Genomic DNA, 6,705 nt, shown 5'->3' with positions numbered 1-6,705 from the left:
TCCAAATTTCAAGTGCAAGGAAGGAAAAGCAGAATAGGAGACAACATAAGGCTTATCAGAGGCTTTTAAAGGCTAAAAGGGAGCTCCGTGAGATCGAAGAAAAAGAGGAGATCGCTCAGTATCATAGAACCATCCATCATTTTTTAACCAAGTAGAAATTCTTTGACGAAATCAATGTGTTGGCTCGCGTAGTGTGGAACAATATCATTGCAAAATAACCCTTCTATGTTCTGTCTTTTTCTTTTGTTTTTTTTGTTAAAAGTTTGAAAAATCCAAAAAAAAAAAAGATGTCGCAATTTCTATCACATCATATCGCAATTGATCAATCATCATGTCACAATTTCTTACATAGTAATTCACAATTGATGGTTTATCATGTCACATTTGATATGATACCAGATCACATTTGATTAGTAGTTTAGTCGCATTTGATAGATTCAGTTTTTTATTTTTTGTTCTGTTGCAGTTTTGGTTTTTACCAAGATATCTTTCTGTCTATCAAAAGATAAAACTCTATAACCTGAAAATTAGGCTGGATAGCCCACCATGTGTTGACTAACATTATCTTTTCTATAGGGTTAGAGTAGAAATATTTCCTTTTGGTGCTTTAATAAAGAACAAAACAACTTTCATGATTGCTATGCTGCTTAAAATGAACACCATGTTTGTGTGGAGAAACATCTCCACTTAGAATAGAAAATCATTGCAATGAAGGGATAAAAAAGAACTTTGTATTTGGTGTCTTCGAAGGCATAGGTATTATGCTCTCCCCTTCAATGGGTGATTAGAAAACCGGGCTTTCTTCTTTCATACTTTCCTTTATGTTTTGCAATTAAATCCTTTAGAAGGCCTACCCTCCCGAGTTGCCGTTAGGGCGCTTGTTAGGTCTCAGAGACAACTGAGAGGGGGGGGGGGGGGGGTGAATCAGTTGTCCAATAAATTCAACCAAAACTTAATGCTTAATACTGGTAAACCAAACTTTATGCCGGTAGATAGTTTTATTAGTTAATTGTTGTACCGGTAAAGATTAATGCATGAAACAAAAAGACAACAACATCCACAACACATAACACAAATATTTGTATGTGGAAACCCTGTAAGGGGAAAAACCATGGTGGGAAGCCTTACCCATAATCAAATGATACTATTGCAGACAGTATGTGTGTACAATATGGATTCTGCACATGCAGAAAGGCCAGTTGCTTAGATCTCACTGCTCAATCACAAAATGAGAGTCACACAGACTACAATTGGAGGGTTAAATCCAATGATAATGTACTGCATAAAATAGCATCTTCATATGCTAGATTTAGTATCGGTTTAGTTCTGATTTCCTTCACAAAACCTTCCTTCAACCTTCAAATGATGTCTGCGTGTATAGCTCTGCTTATTTTCATATATACCTTATTACAATTCTTTTTCGCAATCGCATATCAATCTCACAAATGAGATCTTACATTTATACCATAACCTAAGATCAATTGAATAGGTCAGCTCACTAAAAGATATTACAATAAAATCAATTACAAATAAATCAATATCCGATGCATGATGTTAGCTCAATGCATTTACAATAATAATAAATCATCTCCATAATGTGTCGTGCTGATCTGGAATAAATATGCCTATCGGTTCTTATCCTAGACCTATTTGCCGGTAACAACAAATATGCAAACCTGAATAAACAAATAACCAAATCGCCAAAACCAAGTGATCGAATAATGTCTTCGACATAACCAAGTAGTCTATAAGTCATTCCAAGTGACGGTGAACAATATAATCTGTCGGTGAACCAAATATCGGTGACTGTGCATAAGTCTCTAACGTGTCGGTGAACATAACCAAAGATCTCCAAGTGCTGATAAGTGTTGACAAGTGATGACAGGTGTTGACATCAATGACAAAACCATATCAACATATCCAAAATGCCAACAATCTCCCCCTTTGGCATTGATGGCAACATAGAATGGAAAAACCATCAAAATGCCAAAAAAGAAATGCCACAAACCAAAAACCAACAATCTCCCAAAGAGATTATTAAAATGAAAATACAGATACAAAGAGTAATCAATCTCTCCAACAATCTCTCCCCAAAGTAACAATATCTCCCCAATGGATAATGTGTTTTTCCATATCAATCTCTCCCCCTTTGACATCAAATGCCAAAGAATTACAAAAACCAGTTTCAAATACAAAATACCAACTTATTATACTAGCTACTCTCCTTGAGAAGTAGCTCTCCTCATCAAAACCGGAAAAAGGTTTCTCTGTTAATTCTACCAGTTGATGACAAACATGAACTGTCTAAGTCTCTACTGGTGGGGGTAGGACTCCAAGTTGCTCTCTGAGATATTCAAAAGTCTCCTTAGGCAAAGGTTTTGTAAAAATATCTGCAATCTTCTCTTTAGTATTCACATAAACCAATTTCACTTCTTTTGCTTCAACATTCTCTTTTAGAAAATTGAATTTTATAGAAACATGTTTAGTCTTAGAGTGGAATACTGGGTTCTTTGATATATCAATTGCTGCCATATTATCACAGTAAACAATTATAGGTTCCTTCCATTTTACCTTTATGTCCTTCAACATTTGTTTGATCCATAATACCCGTGTACAGTTAGTTGCTACTGCAACATATTCTAATTATGCTGTTGATAGACTTGTACAACTCTGTTTCTTGCTCAACTATGAAATTAGTCTGCTATCAAGAAAAAATGCTCCGCCGGTGGTGCTTTTTCTATCATCCACATCTTCAGCCCAATCAGCATCTGTGTATGCACATAAGTCAAAACTTTCATCTCTAGGATACCGTAAACCAAGATTTGTAGTGCTTTGTAGGTACCAGAAAATCCTTTTTACTGCTGATTCATAATTTTCTTTAGGATTACTCTGATATCTTGAAACAATACATACTGCATTCATAATATCAGGTCTTTTTTGTGTCAAATACAGTAAACCTCCTATCATAGACTTGTATCTAGTTGGATTAACAGGTGTTGATTCATCCTTCAAAGATAATTTATCAGTTGTAGTCATAGGTGTGCTTATCGGTTTACAATTGTTCATGCCAAATTTCTTTAGTAATTCCTTCAAGTACTTAGATTGACATAGGAATATACCTTTATCAGTCTGTGAAATCTGCAATCCTAAAAATAATTTTATCTCTCCAGTCATAGACATTTCAAATTCTTGCTGCATTTTGTTAGAAGAGTCTTTACATAAACCATCTTCTCCTCCAAAGATTATATCATCAACAAAAACTTCAATAACCAAGATGTCATCATTAGTCACTTTGTAGTAGAGATTGTTGTCAGCATTACCTTTACTGTAACCATGCTTCAAAAGATATTTATCCAATCTAGCATATCAAGCTCTAGGAGCTTGTTTCAATCCATATAAAACTTTCCTTAACCTGCAAACCATGTCTTTGTTATTTGTCAAAGAAAATCCACCAAGTTGTTCAATATAAACTTCTTCTTCAAGATCTCCATTCAAAAATGCACATTTAACGTCCATTTGATATACTTTGTAGTTCTTGTGTGCTGCAAAAGCCAATAAAAGTCTGACTGCCTCAATTCTAGCTACCGGTGCAAAGGTTTCATTGTAATAAATTCCTTCTTTATGTGAATATCCCTTACACACTAATCTTGCTTTGTTTCTGATTACTTTACCATCTTCATTAAGTTTATTTCTGAAAACCCATTTACTTCCAATTACATTTTTGTCTTTAGGTCAGGGAACTAATGACCAAGTGTTATTCCTTTCAATTTGTTCCAATTCATCTTCCATAGCTTTAATCGAATATTTATCTTCACATGCCTCATTAATTGATGTAGGTTCAATTTGAGAAATAATACACACCTCTTCATTTTCCAATCTTCCTCTAGTCATAACTCCTTGAAATTTGTTTCCAATTATCTGATCTTCAGAATGATTCAATCTTACATACAGGGGTGTTTTTACTTGTTGTTGTTCTTCAGTGACTATTGAATCTCTAGATAATGCTGGTGTAACTAGATCACCATTTTGTACCAATGTATTCATAGTAGGTTCATTTGTGATTATCTCTATTGCTGGTTCAGAGTCCGTGTACCTTGAATTTCCTCTAAATTGTTCATCAATCTTCACATTTGCACTCTCAACAATTTTCTGCAATCTCTTGTTGAAACATCTATATGCCTTTCTCTTAGATGAATAACCAAGAAATATTCCTTCATCACTTCTAGGATCAAATTTGCCAATATACTCATCTCTTCTAATATAGCATTTACTTCCAAATATTATGAAATATTTAAGAGTAGGAGTATTACCAAACCATAGTTCATGTGGGGTCTTACCGGTTTCACCTCTGATGTGAACTCTGTTGAATGTATAAATTGTTGTATTGACTGCTTCTCTCTAGTATATATGAGGTAGATTTGCTTCTGATATCATACTTTTGGCTGCATCCAAAATAGTTCTATTTTTCCTTTCCATAACTCCATTTTGCTGGGGTGTCCGGGGTGTTGATAACTGTCTTCTGATCCAATTCACTTCACAGTATGTATTAAATTCCTTAGATGTGAATTCACCTCCTTGATCTGATCTCAAACATTTGATTTTCTTGCCGGTTTCATTTTCTACCATCACCTTGAATAGTTTGAATTTCCCAAATGCTTCAGATTTCTCCCTAAGAAAAGTAATCCAACACATTCTAGAATAGTCATCAATGATTAGCATAAAATACCTATCTCCTTGTATACTTCTAGTTCTTGCTGGACTACATAAATCAGTATGAATTAAATCAAGAACATTGTTAGACTTCTCTAGAATACTCTTGAAAGTTTCTCTAACTTGCTTTCCAGATGGACATTCCTTACATACCGGATTGTGAGGTTTAAAAATCTTAGGTAAATCTCTTACCACCTTAGTAGTACTGATTTTCACAATGCAATCAAAATTTACATGACAAAGTCTCTTATGCCATAACCAACTTTCATCAATATGTGCAATCAAACATGCTTTCTCATTGTTGTTCAAATGAAAGATATTACCTCTAGTTTGATTACCGGTTGCAATTTCCAAACCAGTTCTATTTAAGATTTTGCATTTACCATTCTTGAATTGTAACTGAAATCCTTTCTCAACTAATTGATCATCACTCAAAAGATTATGCTACAAACCTTCAACATAGTAAACATTATCAGTATTGTTCTTACCATCAAAAGATATAGTGCCTTTTCCTTTGATCAAACAAGCTTTATCATCTCCAAATCTTACTAGACCTCCATTGTATTCCTGAAAAGTTAAGAATTTACTCTTATCACCAGTCATGTGATGTGAACATCTCGAATCAATAATCCATTCATCCTTGTCTTCAACTTTAGCTGCCAGGGCCTGCTCTACCGGTTGAACAATAGGTGTCAGTTGATCTTCTGTTATAGCAACAAAATCCCATCCATTGTCTATCGGATCTTCATCAGAATCATCAATAACTCCTTCATCGGCATAATAACAAGATTTGTCTCTATTCTTCTTAAACTTGTATTTCTGATAGTCAGGGTTAGGCTTATGTGTTCTTTTAGCTTCTTCTCTTAATCTTGCATGTCTATCAGGACATCTAGAAGCCATATGACCAATCTTATTATAGTTAAAACATTTAAAGGGTGCTTTACCTTCATACTTACTTCCAATTGGACCTTTAGGCATTTTCCTTGCAAATAGTGCTTCAAGTTCTTCAAGTTCTTCATTTTCTCTCCTGCTTTCTTCAAGTTCTCTTGCATAGAAGGCTTTCCAAATAGATTTATCAGATGATGATGATGATGCCTTGAAAGCTAGATTTGTCTTGATAGTAGTAACAGGACCAAATTCCTCAAGTTCAAAAGATGAAAGTTTTCCAACCAAAGTGTCTCTAGATACTGATGCATTAGGCATTGTTCTCAATCCATTTATAGCTGTAAATTTTATTTTATATGCCGGTGGAAAAGCTCTTAAAACTTTAGAAACAGTCTCATCTTCACTTAAGGTTCCTCCACATTATTGTATACCCAAAACAATTTCATTTACTCTTTTCATAAAAGCAGAAATTCTTTCTTCTTCTTCCATTTTCAGACTTTCATACCTGACCCAGAAGCATTCAAGTTTTGTAATTTTGACTGTGGAATCTCCTTCATTCAATGTTTCCAGTTTTACCCAAATAGCTTTAGCAGTAGATCTGTCTAACAATCCCATGACTTGCTAATCAAACAATGCGCTCAAAAGTGCTTCTCTTGCTTTGCAATCATTTTGTTCATCTTTAGCTAAGGTAGGTGGATTAGGTTGACCTTGAGTAGGAGTAGTATAGCCATTCTTTGTAGCATCCCATATGTCCTTTCCAATGTAATTCAAATGTGTCTCCATCCTGATCTTCCATATGCCATAGTTAGTTCCATCAAGTTTCAAACTGCCCTTCCTGAAATAGTTAGAAGAAATTGGATCTCCTCAAGCTATTAAACTTCTGCAAAAAGAGGACTAGACTCTGATACCAATTGTTAGGTCCCAGAGCCAACTGAGAGGGGGGGTGAATCAGTTGTCCAATAAATTCAACCAAAATTAACTTAACCTAAACTTAATGCTTAATACCGATAAACCAAACTTTATGCCGGTAGATAGTTTTATTAGTTAATTGCAGTATCGGTGAAGATTAATGCATGAAACAAAAAGATAACAATATCCACAACACATAAC

Source organism: Cryptomeria japonica, chromosome 9 (genome assembly GCF_030272615.1).
Source record: "Cryptomeria japonica chromosome 9, Sugi_1.0, whole genome shotgun sequence".
Lineage (NCBI taxonomy): Eukaryota > Viridiplantae > Streptophyta > Pinopsida > Cupressales > Cupressaceae > Cryptomeria > Cryptomeria japonica.
Note: the sequence above shows the minus strand (reverse complement) of the source record.